Source organism: Poecilia latipinna, unplaced genomic scaffold (assembly GCF_001443285.1).
Source record: "Poecilia latipinna isolate Pla-1442-1.1 unplaced genomic scaffold, P_latipinna-1.0 Scaffold1089, whole genome shotgun sequence".
Taxonomy (NCBI): Eukaryota; Metazoa; Chordata; class Actinopteri; order Cyprinodontiformes; family Poeciliidae; genus Poecilia; species Poecilia latipinna.
Window position 1 is genome coordinate 179,380 of NW_015113705.1, and position 13,473 is coordinate 192,852.

The following is a 13,473-nucleotide window of genomic DNA, read 5'->3' on the forward strand; positions in this document are numbered from 1 at the left end:
ATTGTTCATGTTCCTTGTTAAAATATATGCTCTTGAGGAGTGTGTGTCAGGTGGCATCTTAAAAAAGACAAAATATGACATTAGATTAACAGTATTTCAAATCATACTTTGTCACTGTTTATGTCAGAAAAGTCACGTTTACAGTGGAAGGAATGTGCTAAAAGTGAAGTCGAACCAGCTGTTGCAGCTATAAAGCTCAATATTCATTTTCTAACTTTATCAGTCTCTAAGATCTTTGTGGAGGAATGTTGTCCTTATTTTACTTCCAACCTAGCCTCAGCGGAGATCTGAAGCCATTAATTTCTACACATTTCCCTTAATGTTCCACCACATCATTTAACTTTGTGATTTATAAAGATTATCATAAAAATGGCCAAATCTCATATATACAACATCTTTGAATTGTCTGTCATCTGCTAAAAATTTCACATTACACCCTATCTGCAGTTAGTGTGGATCTGATTCCTGACTATGTCAGATAATTATTGTCAAATAAGATATATTATTGTCACAGATCAAAATGACTTAGAGAAATCATGCTGGAAATTAGTCATTCACATAACCACATGTCTTACAGTAAATAATAACATGATTTCTGAAATTGTCTGAAGAGTTGTGAAGCATTATTTTTGTTTCTTTATTTCAGTTGAAGACTACAACATTAGAGAAACATTACAATGCAGTAAGGTCATTTTAGGCTCATAACCAAGGTGAACTGTGGAGGAACAGAAAATTTAGAATATGTCCTTGAACACCAAAAGTTTTATTTCCACCTAACTTTGGAAAGAAACTGGAGCAGAGGAGCGTTCTCAGTTTTTAATACAGTAAGAAAGTGTTGCAGAAGCTTATCACGACTGAGCAAAAAAAGAAAAAAAAAAAAAAAACTGCAGCAGAAAATTCCCTCAGGGATGGTACAGATGATCCTACTCTCTTCTCGATATTTCATGAAGCCTGCTGTAGTAGAATGGATGCTGCCTGTTTGCATGTCTTCAGGCCATGTAAAGGAGAAAATGCCAGAAAGGTCAGAGGGATTATTTTTTGGTCTGGTAGGGATCTTGCCGGGTTATTTTTGTGTTTGTTAGTATCTCCTAACTCAACAGCCAAAAAACACATAAAACATCAAAATATGGTAAAATGTGTGTGTGGGAAAAAGCGCTTCATTTCTAAATATTCCAGATTGATTCTCATCTCTCTGGCTTTAGTCTCCTCATAGAGAATCCAGAGGGTTTCCCAGCAATCACTGTAACACCCAAGGCTGTCCTCCAAGCTGGACGTCTCTGAAGCACATAGAAAGGACGATACCTGAGAAAAAACCCTCAAACCACCAGCGCTGGTCCTCTTTCAACACAAAGTATCAGAACTCACAGACATGGCAAAGATGGAGCTGTAGCTTTTTGTCCAGAACAGAGAAATTCACAGATTATAGCAAACTGCCCAGGGCCTTTACATATTCCATACAAGAGTCCTACACTTTTTCATTCAAAATGATCAGGGAAGACAGAATGGTAGATTGTTATAAACGCTATACTGGCAAAGCTATATGGAAAATACACAAATAAATAAATAATAATTACTTTTAGACATTTTTGGTTTAAAACTGAGACAAATTTAATCTTAATGAGTTTCAGTTTTGCATAGTTGTTTGTTTTCAGTTCAATCACTCTGAGTTACTCTGATGCTACTCATCAGTCTGTTAGGATGTTCACTGAAGCAGCTTTTCAACTTTAGTCAGATGAGTTTGAAAAACAAAATCAATAGAGCAAAACAAGTCAGAAAGGTCAAATAACTTGAATTGTGTGTCCAAAGCAACATAGAAACTCTGCAGTTTGTCTAACAAAGACTCTTTGGTTGGTGAGTATAAAAGCTTTTCAAACCACACAACATATTTGACCTTGAGTTGTTTTGAAAAAAAAAAAAAGGATAAAAAAAAAAGAACGCTGTCAGCCAACAGCTGAAATGTGAAGCTGTGCAAGGCACATGCTGGATAAACAAAACACTCAGAGGAGTAAATTCAACATCCTTCCTCCATGAATCCCACAACATTCTCAAAGGTGTTCCAAAAAGGTTTTTAGATTTGACGGACATGGATTTTTTTCATTCAGATCATTTTTCCTAAGGGCTTAAAAATTTTTTAAATTTTTGTTTGTTGCCCCTCTACCTTCAGTGGTGCTACATTAAAACAACAACAACAACAACAACACAAAAAAAATTCCTTGCAATGCCACATAGTTCTTTGCACTTGTGATCCACAGTTTGACAGATTTGGACAGGTCTGCATCCAGATAAACTATGATGTTCTATAAAACATCATTAAAAGTTAGTAGAAATGAGACAAAACCCATGAATAAGAATAAATGTGAAGGAGACAAGTGGAACAATGAAGCTGCAAAGAAAGGTTTTGAAGTGGATGAGTTCAAGCTGGGATCACCCAACAGAAACAACAAGAAGTGAGAGAGAGCAATTCCTTCTGCATGGCAGAAGGCATTTTCAATGGGAGGGAGGAGCTTTGGGCAGACCCAAGACATGCTGAGAAAACAAATCCCTTTTGGCTTGACGACGTCTAGATTTACCATTTTGAGTTGGAACGTGTTGCTGGTAGAAAGACGTCTGGGTTTCCATGGATGGAAGGAGTTCATAACTATTTCAAGTGATTTCTAAGATTTGTCAACATGACTTCTCCACTGTTGGTCTTCCTTACACACTGCCTACATATGTCACAGCTCACTGACAGACGGTCATTGTGTTGATTCCATATAAGCTGGACAACAAGTTCCAGTGTAAGGTTACGACCGACTGTATGCAGGGATTTTAGACACCAATAAAATAATCTATGACAGACCACAAAGACACAATCAGTAAAACTCTGCTCTTATTTCTTGTTTGCTAAAACCTTCCATACAGGTTTCACATTTTCATGAGATGCCGTTTTATCAGGCGCATTTCTTCCTCTCTTCTTGTCATCGCGTTGCTCCTCTTCCTTTTGTCTGCCTCGTTGCACAAGCTTTGATTTAGAGCATGGTGAATTGAAACTGGTCCCACTCTCATCATCTATTTTCTCTCATTGTGAAACAAAGAGCCATTTACCAGAATTTTCTGCAGGTGTGCAGGGAGCTTTTATTAATTTTATATCAATTAACTTTGATTAATGGAAAGAAAAAAATAATGAATGGTAAGATTTAATCAACTGAGGACACTTCTACACTTTCTCTCTCCCACACACACACTGTTGTATATAATGTCTAACAAAGTAAGATGTACCAAAGATTTTAGACATAAGTCTGAAATATAGAACCTGCAAAAATTTTCTTTTCAGGGCTAGCGGCAAGATGAGGCTCATCTGCATTTGATTAATGCACACATTATTAAACCTTTCAGCTGATTGGCTAAGTCTGTCACACAATTTAAATACTAGAGTTTGTGAAAGTGGCACAAAGCTGATTTAAGGCCTTTTTCTTCCATTGTTTTCTACTGCACAATGCAGCAGTCTGTTACAGTAGCTCCTGGAGGTGATGGGAGGTTTGGGATGGGATGAGCTCAATTACTGCTGATCTTGTTTACAAGCGAGAGGCAAATTAAAGTGTAGCAGTTATGCTATATCCACATAATCTTAAAAAAGGAATTATTGACATCACATTGAAATATCTGTTGGATTAACAAAAGATTTTGATGCTTTTTAAGGACAAACATCTTCTAAAAAGAAGAAAAACAACAAAGCAGTCATTTTAAGTCAAGATTGTTGAACTAAAATTATAAACTAAAAATCAATTGAAGATTAACCAAGAATCAGGTAAATTGTGAATCAGCTAATGTCTGCTTCCTACTGATAAACTAAAAATAAAACAAAGTTAATCAATAGACTTCTTACTGTATCAATTGAAAGATATTACTCATTAAAACGACAATCAAGCTAAAGTAATTAAAACCATTTTCTGTTTATGTCTCATCTTAACCCTTTAGCTGTCACCCAAAAACACTTACATGCAAGTTTATGAGGACACTGTCAATCAAACAATTCACTCAAATAATATTTGATTGATTGACCAAGATAGTGCTGAAAATAAATAATTCTGTTTCCTTCTATCTCTGTTAGCTAGCTGCTAAGCTAAAGCTAGAGGAAAGGACATGTTAGGAAAAGCCCTCAAAGCTAAGATTATAGGATACTAGGAGCTAAGTAACGCCCTCTTTGGGGCGTAGCTCAGAGAGAGGGTAACAAAGGGAATGGGAAACTCTTGTGGGATGCCATTTTGACAGTTAGCTCTTAAAGGTAGCAGGTCATAATGGACCAGCTGTATTTTGGTATTAATAAATTAAATTCATGAATTCAACTCACTGACTCTTCTGTAACCTCCTACATCAAGAACTCAGCATGGAGAACGGATAATTCTCCACAATAGGAAGACAGAAAGCCAAACTGAAAAAGGAGAAGCAGCTTCAAAATATGCCAGATCTGTGATCTCTCCTGGTAAAACACCAGCAGCTGTCTTTTACGGTCAGTCTGGAGTTCATGTCCTCTGACTTTTGAACATTTTCTTAAGGAGGTATTTTGGAAACGTCCCACAGGGTGGAGGCATTGGTGCAGATCCAACACTTGGAATGTGCTGGAGGACATCTGGAGTTGTGTTGAGGAGTTATAGAGTCTTTATGTATATATGCTTTTCCCTTCCAACAACCTACTGCTGAATAACTACTATAAGATCGATGGATGTAAGTTAAAACCAAGCCAACACTAGAGCAAGTTGTTTGCTTTTAATTAGTACAGGATAATGAATTTCCCATCCATTTACTCAAGATTAAATTTCATTCAATAGCATAAAAACTTTAACACAAATATATTAATGTAATTTATCAATGTTTGACATATTTGGTAAAAGCAAATCTTGCAAAACTTCCATAAAGTTGTTAAAACTTGATCCTTAATGTATTCAATTTCCTCACGCCACAGTATGCAATCCATCTTTAAAACAATAGAGCCAATAAAAAGTGCATTCATTCATTTTGCTGTAGAAATAACCCAGCAGAGGAAATCTGATTGGCTCATCAAAATGCGCAGTGAATACCCACTCTGAAAAGAAGAGCCACATTAATCAAGCGACAGTGCCCAAATGAGACATACAAGGCCCTCTGCCCCCACTACCTCGTCTCCTCACTTCTGTCGTCTGCGTTCCGACTTCTTTTCAGCACGAATCTGAATGAGGACGGAGTGTGAGTGTGAATATGCCATTAAATTTTAACTGATCAGCTCAACGGAGCATAAAAATCTTTTCATCTATCACTTTAACCACTTACTTAATAGGTTTGTGATTAAGGTGCCATAAAAGCAAATGTCTTCTTTCTGGATGTTCACAGATCCGTTTTTCATGCGTTTCTGAAGTTACATTTCCACTTTTGAGTAAATCCTAAGCACATCTTGTATAAGCAGAGGGAAGGTCAGCTAGTTAAATAAGTTCCTGTTTAAGTTTATTCGGTTTACTTTTGTGAACTCTGCTTTAATTCAACAAATAAATGTATGTATGTGGTCCGGATTCTGTTAGCACTGGTACCTGTTTGCATATCAAAACATCAAATGAAGAAATCTGTTACTTTTACTGAAGTCAAAGTGTTTGGTGTATGGATAGGAAAGTGGGCATTTGGATGCTTTTAATATTCCAAAAATAAAATGGGATGTTTCAATACTTGAGCTGCTACTAAGTCTCTAGAGCATAATAAAGGAAACTGCACTAATCAATGGCCAACTGATTGGTGCATTGCTACAACAGACTGGTAGTTCATACTGACCGCACATAGATCCTGACACAAAAAAGGAACCAAACAGTAAATGACGCTAAACAACTTCCATTTTTCAAAACGATGTTATTTTGTTTTAATATAGTTGCAAATTACATAACAGAAACATTACATCATTTAAAACATTTAAATAAATGTCAAAAAGGCAAAATGCTTGCAGTGCAAAATGGTTTGTTTACTATTATGGAATGATAAGCAAAAACCATTCACTCCACTTCACACCTACTCCCCATCTCTCCCTGTGACTACCTCCCTTAGCAGCTATGAAATGCTAAACCACAGATGTGCCTCTGAGCAAGGCAACCAGGAGTTAACTACCAATCTATATATCGGTGTATGAATGTATGAGTCTGTGAGTGAGACTGGGCAAATATGGTTCCTATGTAAAGTGGTTTGAGTGGCTGAAATGACTGGAAAGGTTCTATAAAAAATCAGCTCATTTGCCATTAACTTTAACTCCTTCACATCATACCACTCTAAAAAAGGAAACCATGTGTCTCAGGGCTGAATGTTATAGAAGCAGTTAGTGATGCCATATTGCAAAGTTTTAAAAGTATTTGCATTTAGATAAGAAAATACAGAAAAAGCTTGCCTTGCAAAATATCCTTGTTACGGTGGACAGAGTCTGAGTTTAGTCATCAGTCTTTCAACTATCAAAGAGACCTTATGTTTCTCTCTCCTGTCCATCTCAATTTTATTGCTGACAACGCTGACAAAGTCTTTCATTTTTGTCACCTTAGAGCCTTCATTTACTAAAGCAAATCTTAATACCAATATTTTTTTTATAGGAAAGGAATCATTTGTGCGTGTGCGCACACATGTGACTAGAAGTTCATATTCAAACATCTCCCTCCTATAATGTAATTACAGCAACGCAAACAAAAGTTTTCCATTTCATCCTGCAGCCTGAGACTTTCAATGCATTTAAAAAAGATGAGAAAAAGGTGCATTAATAACAGATGGCTGGGATGATGACTGTAACCTGTAGATGTCTGTATTTAATAATAATAATAATAATAATAAAAATAAGAGTTTCCCTCTACTGTTTGCTAGAAATAAATATTTACAGCAACCATTTTGCTTTGATTATACACCTTTCATTATGACTTACCATAAGAGAAATGAAGCATGCTCTTATTAACATGGATGTGTTTCATTTATGCCAACTATGTTTCTGTCTGTTTTCATTATTTTTTAAATCTCATATCTATGTCATTTTCTATGTCATGTTTACATGTCACCTTGACAACCAACAAATCATTGTGCAGTTATATAAGAAAAATAATGTAAACTGTCACCTGCATTGTCTATACCTGCTTGTTCTTGCTAGGTCATGGCAGAGTAGGCACCTCTGCAAGGTCGCCAGTCCATCATCCTTTCAATTTTAAGAAAGTTGTTTCAGCTCTTATCAGGCTCTATCACCATGGTAACTTTTTCTAGAAACCAAGTTAACTATGAAAGTACTAGTCTAATATTGATTTATTGTCTCTGTTCATTACTTCATCAGTCTTCTCTTCATGGAGGTATTCGGCTGTAGAAGAAAACCCACACTCAGCTTGTTTCCACAGAAAAAACTCCCGTTCTAGAACTGGTTCTGGTCAGTTTTCTGGTCTGCTTTGGTGGAAAAGCGTTAAAAGGGACACTGTAGAGTCTCTAAAGTGACATCTGAAGATTCCCCAGTGGCAGGATCTAACAAGATTGTGCCAGTTATTTCTTCTCAGCCATGACTTGGAGGCAGTCATTTTTACAAATATCTCTGCATATTTATTTATTTTTTTTTTCAGTAGAGGCCAATGGAAATAGGTGCAGGAGTACAAAATAAATTGAAATTGAGATTAGTACCCTCATAAGAACAACAGAAACTCTACACTAAGAGGTAAGCCATGTAAAATAACAGCAGGCAAGTAGATGCTGCGATGCATGTTGAGCAGAGTTCAAGTTCATGTACCTCAAAACTTCATTGTTTTCTGATAGGCTCAATAAATTGCGTGCAGAGCATTATGTGTTTCCATAACAAGTGTGCTCAAAACTTCATCAGTATTCCACTAATGTTGAAAAAACACAATTAAAGTCACATGAATAAGCTTGTTTATGTGATAAGTCATTAAAAAACATGCTGCACCATTTTCCTCCTACCACTTCCTGTTGTCTTGTTCATCATTTCTGCCAATAGTAGCAAAATGTCTCCATTGTCGTCTTGCAGTTTACACTAATTTTGATGCAACAGAGAAACCACCTCATCATAGTGCAAAAACTTTTTATGAAAAAAACTTGCGTTTTTTCTGAATTGCCCTGTTTCTATAAAGCAAATGTATTGTCGTAATTCTAGTGTGCGCAATTTTATGATTAATGGAAACACATAGGGGGTTCCATTGGGGCAGGGCTGCATCCGAGCCTTAAATCATCCAGATCAACGCAAAGTTTTTGATGCAGGGATATAAACATGCTATCACTGCATTTTAGAGCAGTGGAGATCTTCCACAGACTGACAAATGACACCTCTCTGTCTAAATGTAAAGAAATTTGGTTTTGCCTTTTAGTGAGAGAAGGAGACTTACCTGATTACATTGTGTCAAGTAACATCTACTAAACTACTATGACTACTGACATTTTAGTCGCTGGTGTCAGCTCTTTAGTTCCATTGACATTAATTCTTACTGCTTTGGTATTATATTTTAAGAGTTATTTTCTCACATTAGTGGGAATATTTTAAGTGTGGTCTGAATCAGGCCAGCACAAAATACACAAAACATGGTCCATCAATTCATGATGGTGTTTGGTGTGGAAGGACTTGATTAGCCTGTACAGAGCTGGCAAATATACAGTCTTGCATCTCTGATGAAAGTTTTTGACTTGTTGATTCCCCGCAATAAGGAATTAGTGCAGTGATGAAAGCAAAAAAAGTGTCCACACCCAGTAAAGTGTTCCAAAAGAGAGGTCGGTGGATGAGTCAGTGACTAATTCTGGAATTAAAAAAAAAAATGAAAAATAGATACATTTATGAAATACTTGTAAAACCATAGGGATTATCTGAGATTCACCAATGCGAATGGCATCAAGAACCTCCAAGGCTGGCGGATGAAAAACACATCACCACTGATATGTGGGGTGTGGAAACCTAACTCCTCAATCCTAATGCTGGTCGTAGCATCATCTGATGTGTGCAGACACATTCTGCTATATTCATCTAGCACAGGTCAGAGGTGAAGCGGGCCGGTGGCCTTAATTGGAGGTAAGCTATAGAGCAGCATGTCAGGACTTGAAATAAAACACTTCAGCTTCAATAAGCTCAGCTGCACCATTGCCAGTATACACCTTGTTTTGTGCTGAATGCCTTCTGTCAGGTTATTGATTCCCATTTCTCCTCCAGGAGCGCCCCTGTGATGCTTATTAACCCTGTGGATTTAACCACACTGAAGCAAGCCGACGTCAGACCTCCACAGGTACAAAACGCTTTGCTGCTCTCTATCAGTCAGACCGAAGCAGCAAGAAGAGGCTGAGCAGTCAAGTTCAAGTTCTTTCTTCTTTCGTGTGTGAAGGAAACACAGCAGTCTGTCAGCAGCAAAGCAAACAAAGTCAGCCAATTAAGCTACCCGCTTGACCTGGAACAAAATCAGTACAGAAAAAAAAAAAAAAGAAAAGAAAAGATTGTGTTCCAAGACAGGTTTTGCAAATGCAAACTAAGATCACACAAACATCTTGTAAAAATATTTTGTTGGCTTTTTCAGTCCTTTCTGTGGTAGTTTTGAAGAATGGAAACAATATGGTGAAGAACTTTCATTGTATTTCACTGAAAAACCTAAAACTCATTAACTAGATCTGCATTAGCAACCTTTACTTCCCAATGACACTTTTGACTTCAGTCCAGCTAAAAGAAAAACTTGCTCAGAGCCACAAAAGATACATAATGCTTTGAAAAGAGAAGCTACTGTAAGGTTTTAGTTTTTTCTATGTGTTAATTTAGGTTTCAGTTAATTGAGTCTCTGTGTTGTCATGTATATCCCTTGACTGTCCCCAGCTGTCCCTTGTTTCTCCTGATTGTCTCCCTGTGTATTTAATAAACCCAGCTTTGTTCCTTGTTCTTTGTTGGGTCCTTGTCTGGTCTTATGGTGTCTAGTCGTCTAGTCTGGCTCTCTGTCTTGATTCCAGTCGACGAGCCTTAGCCTTCTGCTCTCTCTGTACTGTATTATCATTAAAATCATCATTTCATTCCCTAAAGCCTGGGTCTGCTGCATCTGCCTCACCTCATCCAATCACACATCATGACAGCTGCTATGTAGGACATTTGTTTTAGATTTTTCAAGTTAAAGACCAAAGTGTTTTTTAGACTGAAATATTTTCTTCAAGGTGGTGGTATTTATTTTTTTGTAGGGAGACACGTAAAAAAAAAAAACACATATTCATGCAACCTATTGATACAATTAGTCACAGTTGAGGTTGCAGATCTCTGATCTAGTTAAATTGTGCATGAGTTACTAGTTTCAAACAAGTATTTCTATCAATGTAAGAACTGATTAGAGGTATTCTAAATCCTTAAATTCATTTTTTTCTGAAAATGTACAAATGTTGCCTATTGAAAAGTATCTCCATGTAATATACACTATTTGCACTCAGCACTGGACATGATTATCTTTTTGGAAAACTCTTTAGTCCCAAAGCTTTAATCTCTTGTCTGATGTCTTTCCTTGTGGTGATGGGTAGTTTGTAAGTTGCACCAGTCCCTCCTGCAGTAAAGCATCGTGACAAACTGATGGTGCCACCTCTGTATTTCATAGCTCATCTCTTTCTTGGCATTTGACCTTTCCAGAAGCATGTGAGGCAACTAAAATGTGGTCGGAGGGGCTTTAAATGATGTTCTGGGTGAATCATCGATGTGCTCTTGGAGTACAGTTAATAGGTTGGAGTCTATTTTTTTCTCCAGTTGTGAAAAATGGTTCTAATTGTGGTTTACTGGAGTATAAAAGCCCTAGAGATGGATTTGAAAGCTCTTCCAGACTAAGAAATGTCAACTGCTTTGTTTCTCAACAGCTATTCATTTTTCTTTGATTGGAGCCTGATGGTTATTTTATTTATTTATTTATTTTCCTTTTAGCTCTGTAGCTTCTCTTTGGGACCTTTCATGAGTATACAAGTCTGGCAGTAATCAGATATTGCTTAGGCCAGTGAAACTAAACCGAAAAACAATGGTTAATAGTCACACAACAAAGATTACATAAAAACAGTGCAGTCATTGCCATAAATGTCTGCTTTTTTTAGGCTTTACTGACTCTTTCAGCATTTGAGTGGTCAGACAGGAAAATGGGTAATGAGAGAGGGGGAAGACATGTGGCAAAGGTCATCAGGACTCGAACATGTGACAGTCACGCTGAGGACTAAGGCCTCCATACACGGGTTGAGTTTTACCTCTGCACCACCACAGCATCTCATAAATGCCTGTTTTGAATCAACTCACTGGCAGAATATCTATTTGTGTGGAGATGATGTGTAATAAATACAATCTTCAGGAAACCTGCAAAATACCACTCTAAAAACAGACAAAGCTGTAAGAAAGTATGAGTAATACACACTAACTAAAAACACAGAAGTAGAAAGGCCAAAGAAACAACAGCTGACAGTTTATACAGTATGTAGCAACAACACAGTGATAGTATTTGTCTTGGCAAAAACTGGAATGTTATGTGATAATGCTTCCTCCTCCTTTGACGTTTTATATCCTCATATCATATTGATTTCTACTTTGCCATGAGATGGATCTAGTTGCTAGGCAATGCATCAGAACTCCTGGGCAATTGTATCAGTGAACTAAACTGAACTACTTTTAGCCTAATTGAAATATGGATATTTGTATATCTAAAATATATCCCTGTAATGATGGAATATAACACTTCTATAGGATCGATTGACGTTATGCTCAGAAACCAACTTCATCACAAAACTTATCATCCACAGTATTGGAGGTAAAACACTAGAAAATTAAATCAATTTTCCTCCAAAGATTGAGATACTTTAGAAATCTCTGTCAACCACTGAAACATTCAGTCCACTAAGAATATTCTATTACTTTCTTTAAACCCAGAGACTTCAAGTGCTAATATACCACAGTAATGGCATCAAACCATTTGAATTGGCAACAATCAAAGACATAACTATGCAACTCAGTGACATGCATAATCTCTGGCTTTCTTTGACAATTGATTTATGTGTTCTCCACACATATACAGTGCAAAATATTCCCATAAGCGATGCAAGAAGAACGAGGCAGGACGTTTTCAAAGGCTCACGAGTGTCTCCTGAGATTCAACACCTGAGCTCACTCCCAGAGAAACTTCTAGACAATCATACATACCCAGAAATGTATGCATTGTGAATACCTGTGGGACTTTTCTTGTCAGATATAATTTCATTAACTATATTGAGGACAGAGGGGCAGCTCCACAGAAGCGTTCATACTTTCTTTGCAGATTCAGCTGTTTCGAGACCAAATTTGTTTTGCATTGTCTCATACTTTCTAGACTTGTATATGTGGGGAAAAATAGCAGATTAGTTTGGCTCTCCAAAGACTTCTGAATTTAATGAATTTTATGGCTAAAACAGGTGAGATAATATGCAATTTTTCAGTGTCATGGACAAAAAGGGACTGAAAATTGTTTCTCACAAAACAGTTATTTTAGCAATAATGAGAGAGAACCCAACTGAGATTTGAACTGTTGACCTGTCATGCTAAGCACTGCAATGTAATGCAGCTTCTACTGCAAACAAAACAAAATATCAATCGTTAAGCCCATTGTCCAACTCACACTTGCCTTTGTAGATTGTTCTCCTCCCAGGTACTCCATGGCGAACAGACAACAATAAAACTGCAGCTTACAGTTGCCCTCGTGTTTCCTGAAGTCTGTAAATTGAAGGTGATTCTGCCAGTAGGGCTCTATTCTGGCTCATTCTTTGCTCGAGGCTCCAGACATCTGTTATGACAAAAGTAAGAAACATGCACCATGGTGAACTGATGCATCATATCCCAGGGTTTCAGAGGTCAGACCTAAAAACAGAAACCCTCTGGCGGGCTCACAGATGTTACCTCGTTACAGCTAAATTGGGTCATCGTAAGTCACGCCATTACAGTTTCCCTGTCTTTTAAACCATGAACCAAGCAGGAAGGAATGTCATACACCTGCAGCTGAACTGTTTCTCCAAATGAAAACAAGTAAAAAAAAATGTACACATACATATGTGGTCATATTCAAAAATATGATTGATTAAAGCTATGAAAATCAGACAATCTTTAAGCAGGTATTAAACACACCTTTCATTAAACTTGCATGTCTGCCCATCCATCCATCCACCCATCTTTCTGCAGCTTGTCACAACTGCATTATTAGCATTTTTAAGCTGAATTTCCTCTGCTCTTGTCAGCATATTTATCCATGTTTTGGCATAATGATGTGCAGAAACACTGAGTAAACAGATGGACTACAGGGAAGAGAATTCTGCTGCAAGTGGGATTCTATAAATAGTGACAAATTCATTTGTTCACTGGTGCAAGAGGTTGGAACTTATGGGAATGTACAGCATGATTTTTTTTAGAATCATAATTGGGAATGGAAATGGAAAGGACATGGGAGGGGCTCATGAAATATTTGGAGTAAAGAATTATTCCTTAAAACCAGTCAAGAACAGTAAGAAAAAATGTTG

General features: G+C 37.1%; 1 long non-coding RNA gene across 2 annotated transcripts; it reads left to right on the forward strand.

Moving 5' to 3' along the window:
* Positions 1-7,633: 7,633 nt before the first annotated feature.
* On the forward strand, positions 7,634-9,416 carry LOC106959511 (uncharacterized). Of its 2 annotated transcripts, XR_001427372.1 has the most exons (3): positions 7,634-7,660; positions 9,155-9,227; positions 9,324-9,416. It is a non-coding gene; the product is annotated as an uncharacterized LOC106959511 (long non-coding RNA). The 2 variants fall into 2 exon arrangements; XR_001427371.1 differs by having other exon boundaries at positions 9,155-9,416.
* Positions 9,417-13,473: the final 4,057 nt, after the last annotated feature.